Source organism: Cololabis saira, chromosome 14, assembly GCF_033807715.1.
Source record: "Cololabis saira isolate AMF1-May2022 chromosome 14, fColSai1.1, whole genome shotgun sequence".
In the NCBI taxonomy this organism is placed as follows: Eukaryota; Metazoa; Chordata; class Actinopteri; order Beloniformes; family Belonidae; genus Cololabis; species Cololabis saira.
This window is the reverse complement of record NC_084600.1, coordinates 13,105,867-13,112,371: the sequence shown is the minus strand read 5'-3', so window position 1 is coordinate 13,112,371 and position 6,505 is coordinate 13,105,867. Positions and strand designations below refer to the sequence as shown.

The window sequence follows — 6,505 nt, the reverse complement described above, 5'->3', positions numbered from 1 at the left end:
AGGTTAGGGGCAGTCAGTCATTGACTGAAAGTACTCAAGGCCAAAACACAGACACGGAAACATGTCCAGTCATTGATTATCATCCTCCTGTCCTGGAATTAACTAGCAGAAATATTAGAGGTGACTTGGGCATTATTCATCGTGATGGGGTATGTGTTGTCCGCCACGCAGCCGCGTGTCTGTGTTGTGTAGCAGCAGCAGCTCCAGGTGGGGAGGGAACAGCGTCCCCCCAAGAGCTGCACCAGTGCGCCAGTCAACGGAGACCTCGGACCGGGACACGTCTCCCCCCTCGGACCGGGACACGTCTTCTTCCCCCTCGGCCCGGGACAAGGCTCCCCCTCGGACCGGGACACCTCTTCTTCCCCCTCGGACCGGGAAACATCTCCCCTTCGGACCGGGACACGGACACGTCTCCCCCCGCCGGTGTTCTGCCAATATTTGCTACCTGCCAGAAAATGCTACTTTGTGGTCTGCGCATGCGCACAGTGGATTTTCACGATGTAAAATTGATAATATGGGATGTTGAGAATAGAATAGAATAGAATAGAATAGAATAGAGGACTTTATTGATCTCCCAGAGGAGAAATTCAGCCGTGCAGCAGCCAAACACACACACGCTCAACGGTTTATATAAAAAATGGAAAATAGAAATAACCAATAAATAGCTAAATAATAAAAAAGAGTAATATAAAAAGTAGAAAAAGAGTATGTACAAGAGAAAAAAAATAGTAAACACCAAAAAAACGGATAATATTTACATGTGCAAAAATACGTGAGGTATTTAGCGGTTATTGCACTTACAAAGAGACAGGGTGGCTACAGTTGAGTATTTGATCCTTCAAAATACACTACACATGACATGAATTGCATTACACTTTGTGGAAAATTATACGATAAAGAGAGGAAAAAAAACAATTATATCGCTTTATTTGATATTCATTCAGTCATTCGCCTTTATTCGGCCAGGCAGGTCAGAAATTCTTATTTACAATTAACAGCCTGGCAAGAGACAAGGACCACTTGGGGGAAAATAAATGGACTAGAGAGTAAAACACAGTAAAATTGTAGCTCTACAAAGGTAGAAAACCATTAGGGAGCATTTTTTGGCAAAGCAGCATAAATTGTGAGCCCCGGCCGCAGCCCGGTACCGGCCCTGCCCGGCCCCGCTCCCCGCTCCCCGCTCCCCGGCCGGAGGGCGGTGCTGCTGCCGCCATCTTTAGGGACTCCTCTCCGCGGAGGCCCAGTCTGCTGCTGCTGCTGCTGCTGCTCCGGCTCGGTGCCGGTCCGGTCCTCTGCAGCCCGGAGTGACGGCTACGGCTCGGTGGTGTTTGGCCGGGCAGCCCCACTACTACCCCCACGGTGACGGGACTAGATCAGGGACCAGGACCCGGGGCCACAGCTGGAGAGACCGCAGCTGGAGCGGCTGGACTGGGGACAGAAGGCTCTGCAGGACGGGACCGCGGGGACTGGGACTGAGGTCCGGGCTGCTGCAGCCGCCGGAACCCGCCCGTCCCAGCGGGCCGTGAACGCCTCACGTGTACCTGCGGGAGCCCGGCCAGGTGAGGCGTCGCCGCCGCTGGCCCCGAGCCAGCAGCCCGGCGGAGGGCTCGGTTCTCCCGGTGAAGCACAGTGTAGCATCGGTAACCTGATTTATGGTTCCGCGTAGCCTACGCCGTAGGCTCTGCGTCTGTGTGACGCGGAACCATGAATCAGCCCCAGCCTGGAGCTAACCTGCCCGGTTATTAAGTTGCTGTCACCGCTCTGCTCCGACACCGACCCGCCCCGGCCAGAGCAGCTGCTGCTGGTGCTGGTGGTGCCGGAGCTGCTGGTGGTGGGGTGGTCGCTGTGGCGGAATGACACACGGTAACTAGGGAGTATTATGGTCTGGTTTGGTGTGAACAATAATGATGAAATGATGCAGCTACAGCGTTAGCTGCTAATCCGCTTTATGCAACCGTGTTGTGTAGTGTAGTGGTGGTGGAACCACTCCCAGGGCTGCTGGTGGTGGTGGTGTTGTTGTTGTCCCTTTGTTGTTGTTGTTGTTGTCCTTCAGGGTTGTTGTTGTCCCTCTCGGTTGGTGTTGTTGTCCCTCTGGGTTCAGCTGCAGGTGACACCGGGAATACCGGGAATCAGCTGCATGACTAGGGGTGGGTATTGGGAAGGACCTCACAATACGATACGCATCACGATACTTGAGCCACGATACGATACAAATTGCGATATCCCGATTATGCGATATATCGCGATATTCTACATAGTTCACCGAAAAATTTAAAAATGCATTACACATCTTAAAATCCAAGTTGTATATATGTACATCAGATCATAGTGATAATGCATTGGACAGACTGAGTCAAAACAATGTAATTCAAACTTTCCATTTTAATTATGCAACATATTTGCATGAAAAAACACACTGAAACACAATGAAAAGTGCAGTGTGTGCATTATTCTTAGATACAAAATACTCAAAATAAAATGCAGTGTCTCACCCACACTGAAATCACAAAATAAAGTGCAGCTAGGGGTGGGCAAAAATATTGATACGGCAATATATCGCGATACATACATTGAATATCGATATCGTATCGGGAGACTATGTATCGCGATATATTGCCGTATCAATATTTTTGCCCACCCCTATGCATGACACCAGGAATCAGCCGCACCGGGAATCAGCCGCAGGTGACACCGGGAATCAGCCGCAGGTGACACTGGGAATCAGCTGCACCGGGAATCAGCTGCAGGTGACACTGGAAATCAGCTGCACCGGGAATCAGCTGCAGGTGACACTGGAAATCAGCTGCACCGGGAATCAGCTGCAGGTGACACTGGAAATCAGCTGCACCGGGAATCAGCTGCAGTTGACACTGGGAATCAGCTGCATGACATCAGGAATCAGCTGCAGGTGACACTGGGAATCAGCTGCAGGTGACACTGGGAATCAGCTGCACCGGGAATCAGCGGCAGGTGACACCGGGAATAAGCTGCAGGTGACACCGGGAATCAGCTGCAGGTGACACCGGGAATAGCCTTGGTGGTTGTTGTGGCACCGAGCCATCATTTGGTCAACCCTGTTGGAAGGATCTCAGATTCTCCAGCAGTGGCTCGATAACCAAAGATGAATCTGGATTGTGAAGAGTAAACGCTGCGGTTTGAGCAGCTCACCATACTCTTTCTGTTGTTGTTGTTGGTGAAACCGGTAAAAGCGCATAGCACTTAAGCTTTGTTATCACAGATACCTGCTGAGCTGCCTGTCCCCGTGTTCAGTCCTCTGTAACCTACGCTGTCCTTTCTCCAGTTGTATTATCTGCCAGCTACAACAGAAGAGGCTGGAGCGGAACATCACAGTGTAAAAGAGTCATGTAAAACATTGTGTGATTCATTTGTAAATCTGTTGGTTCTTTATATGGGCAGGCAGTGTGTTGGATTCAGATAACTAACAGATAACTAGAAAGTAGACATTGGGATAATATCTGCATTGTTTTCCCAAAGTCTAGATTTATGCCGGGGAATGATGGTCACTGCAGAAAAATGCAAGTTCCACAAGATAATCCATGTTATCTCTATTACTTTACTTTATATCTGTAGCATAAACTGGACACACTTCCTTTTGAACAATAGCAATAATCTGGTTTAAATTGTGCTGTCTAGAAAGTCAGGCAGTGTCATCTTCAGTGTTTTGGCAGCAGTTAGGTTTTCTTTTTTGTTAAGAATCTTTCTGATTAATTTCGTCACCTTGTGCAAAAGTCTGTTTTGGACTGTTTTTGTGCAGTAGTGGATCACTCTATGGACACGTGACGAAAGTGGCATCTTAAATTGTTGGAAGGATTTTGATTCTGCCTTGACATTAAACTGCTTTACAGATGAGTTAGACTAACAGAAAAAATAAAATGGCAGAAGACACATTCTACATATAGGCAAAGCATAGTGGTGGTGACCATTGTATTCATGTCTGTCATCAGGATCAGTTCCAAATTTTACTATTGTAAAAACCCAGGGAATTGTCCAAATTAGCATCCAGTCTTTTCCAGCTCATTTGACAAACTCCTGAGATGAATTAGTAAATTTGAGTGTTCTTATGTCTTGTAGAAGTTATCTCTTATAAGCAAAGTGTTTCTTATCCTGACAGGATTTGGTATACTGTATTGTTGATGCTACTGCTTTGACATTTCTCTAAACAGGGGAGGGTGAATTGAGCTCTGTGAGGGCATAGGGGGTGTGGTTCAAATCCTCTTAGTATTTGATCATTTCATTCCCCTCTTCAATCACACTCATCACTTCTGCACAAGAAAATTGGATGTGCTTTTGTTGAAATTTGGTAAGAGGTATTTTCAGTGAGTGGAGGAAATGAAAACTCTTGCTAGCCTGCAATTTGTTATCAGCCTGGAAAGCCAGAGCATGGACGCCACACCCTCCGTCTCTGGGGAGAGAAACATAGTGTAGGACTTTTGGGTAACGGCGTTCATGTAAGTCATGAAATTAACATTTCCTCTGAGTAAACAGATGTGATGATGTGATGTTGAACATCTGATTAATGATCAGTGTAATCCAATACCTACACTCTCAGTTTGATTCTAGCACAAAGAGACAATGGTATTTAATTATTATCATTTAATCAGTTTACTTCACTGGAACCGATTGCAGCACTTACTTTAACCCAAAGCCAGACAAATGATGTGAGGATATCCATCCATCCATCCATCCATGATCTGTTTACAACTCATATAAATGACCTTTCAGTCTCCTGAGGTATGTTTAAAAAGTGTGTGTGGGGAGGGGCAAGATTGGCAAGTGATGTTTAGAATTGCATCAGTGGGCCCCTTATGGATGAAATTGAACAAAACTAGAAAAGTTGCATTTTCATTAAAAATGAATCTGTGAATGCTGAGAGCTGCATGCCAGCCAAACTTGGCTGAAACTCTGCCGGGCTGCCCATAACTACTGTACATGGACCACATGCTTAACCATCCCAGTTATCTGGCTCCTGTAGCTGGCTTCAAAAATTTCAGTTTCAGATTATTTGATCAACAGTCTTAGATCAGTGAACTCAAAAGAAAAAATACAGACACTCTGGTGGCTTGAAAAAAGTTTAAAAAAACCTTTTATTGGGCTGGGTTACATTCTAAAAAAACACCAACGCGTGTCGTCGTACGCCTTCCTCAGGGTGTATGATCAGTATCTTAGATCAGTGTTTTTATTTGCATAGTCTAAGGATGTCCGCAGTTTCATTTTTTTTGTTTTCCCCAAAATAGTGGGATAATTTGGCAGATGGAAATGGCTAGGTACATTCAACTTGGCAGCTTTCAAAGAATTCAAGGAAAAAATATAGTTTTGTTCTCGCACATACAAACCGTATGAGCCAGAACAAAAATAGATGGAGATATGAGGCAAAACTTAAATGTTCTTATTCTACCACAACCTAGAGGCCTGTCAACATAGGTTGAGGCAAATAGTGAAGTAATAACTGCAAAATCAATAAGGTTCCAACAGTATTGCTTGGACCCCTAATGATGTAGGTGTGTAATTGATGCGTATGGCTGTGTCCAATTTCATCTGATATTGTTTAATGTGTCAGCTGGTAGATGTGTACATAGGTGGAATAATAACCTTATATACTGTATATAGAATATATTTATCAACATTGTTTAAGAGGGCAGTAAATGTCTTGTGTAAGTTATTATTGGTGTATTGCAACTTCACCAAAATTAGGCCTCATGCTCTCTCGGGTAAACACATTTTCATTGCTGTGTGATTAAAGATGGTAATTGAACTTGTATGCTGTAGTTGTATCAGGTGTTTCCTTTTGTTCATCAGGTTCTCAGATTAATTACTTTGAATAGCATCTTGTTTGTTTATCAAAGCGCAGATTGACAAACTTGCTGCAGAACTTCTCGCACGTTGCTCCTCTGTAGCTGAACATGTGCAGCTTACAGAAATTCACTGTAGAAATCAATAAGGTATTTGATCATGCATTATTCCCCTCCATTCCTGTCTGTCGTTCTTCCTCTCTGCTATACCCCGTGCTATTCAGCGTTTGTGTATTGGTTGCCTCTTCATTAAGGCTCTTGGTTGTTTTACAGCACAAGAGAAATCAATTCACATAATTCAAAGAGGGAATCCATTTTTTTTGAGTGTTTCTTCTCGTGAGCTCTCTGCTTTAGAGTCATAATTTCAGATGCATGCAGACATCGTGCAGTCTAGCTCATCCCTTCCAGATTTAGTCTTGTGACATTGTGCTCAGTGTTCTGTCTCATGGAATGTGTGAGAAAGGAAGAGAGATAAATACTTGATTGTGTTTTAGCCTTTTTCCGTTTTCGTGCTGTGTTGTATAGTGTTAGAATTGTTCACACCATCCAGTTCAGGAGCTTTATATGTTCCAATGATTCTGGCCTTCTAAATATGCTGTTAAACATTTGAAGTATTTCAATAGTTCAATATCACTTTACATATTGAAAGATTTCTGGGTTGAAGATGTCAAATGGCCACACTCGACTGTTTTCGT

General features: G+C 44.7%; 1 protein-coding gene across 2 annotated transcripts in view; it reads left to right on the top strand.

The window, feature by feature from the left end:
* The window catches only part of taok1b (TAO kinase 1b), a 377,870-nt gene that overhangs the window by 342,902 nt on the left and 28,463 nt on the right, over positions 1-6,505 (top strand). The window contains exon 1 of one of the 2 annotated variants that reach the window (XM_061739765.1): positions 1,261-1,559. The exons of the other annotated variant lie outside the window; for it this stretch is intronic. The gene's annotated coding sequence lies outside the window, so the exon portion shown is untranslated. Of the gene's footprint in view, positions 1-1,260; positions 1,560-6,505 lie in introns of those variants that run through there. 2 annotated transcript variants of the gene reach the window in all.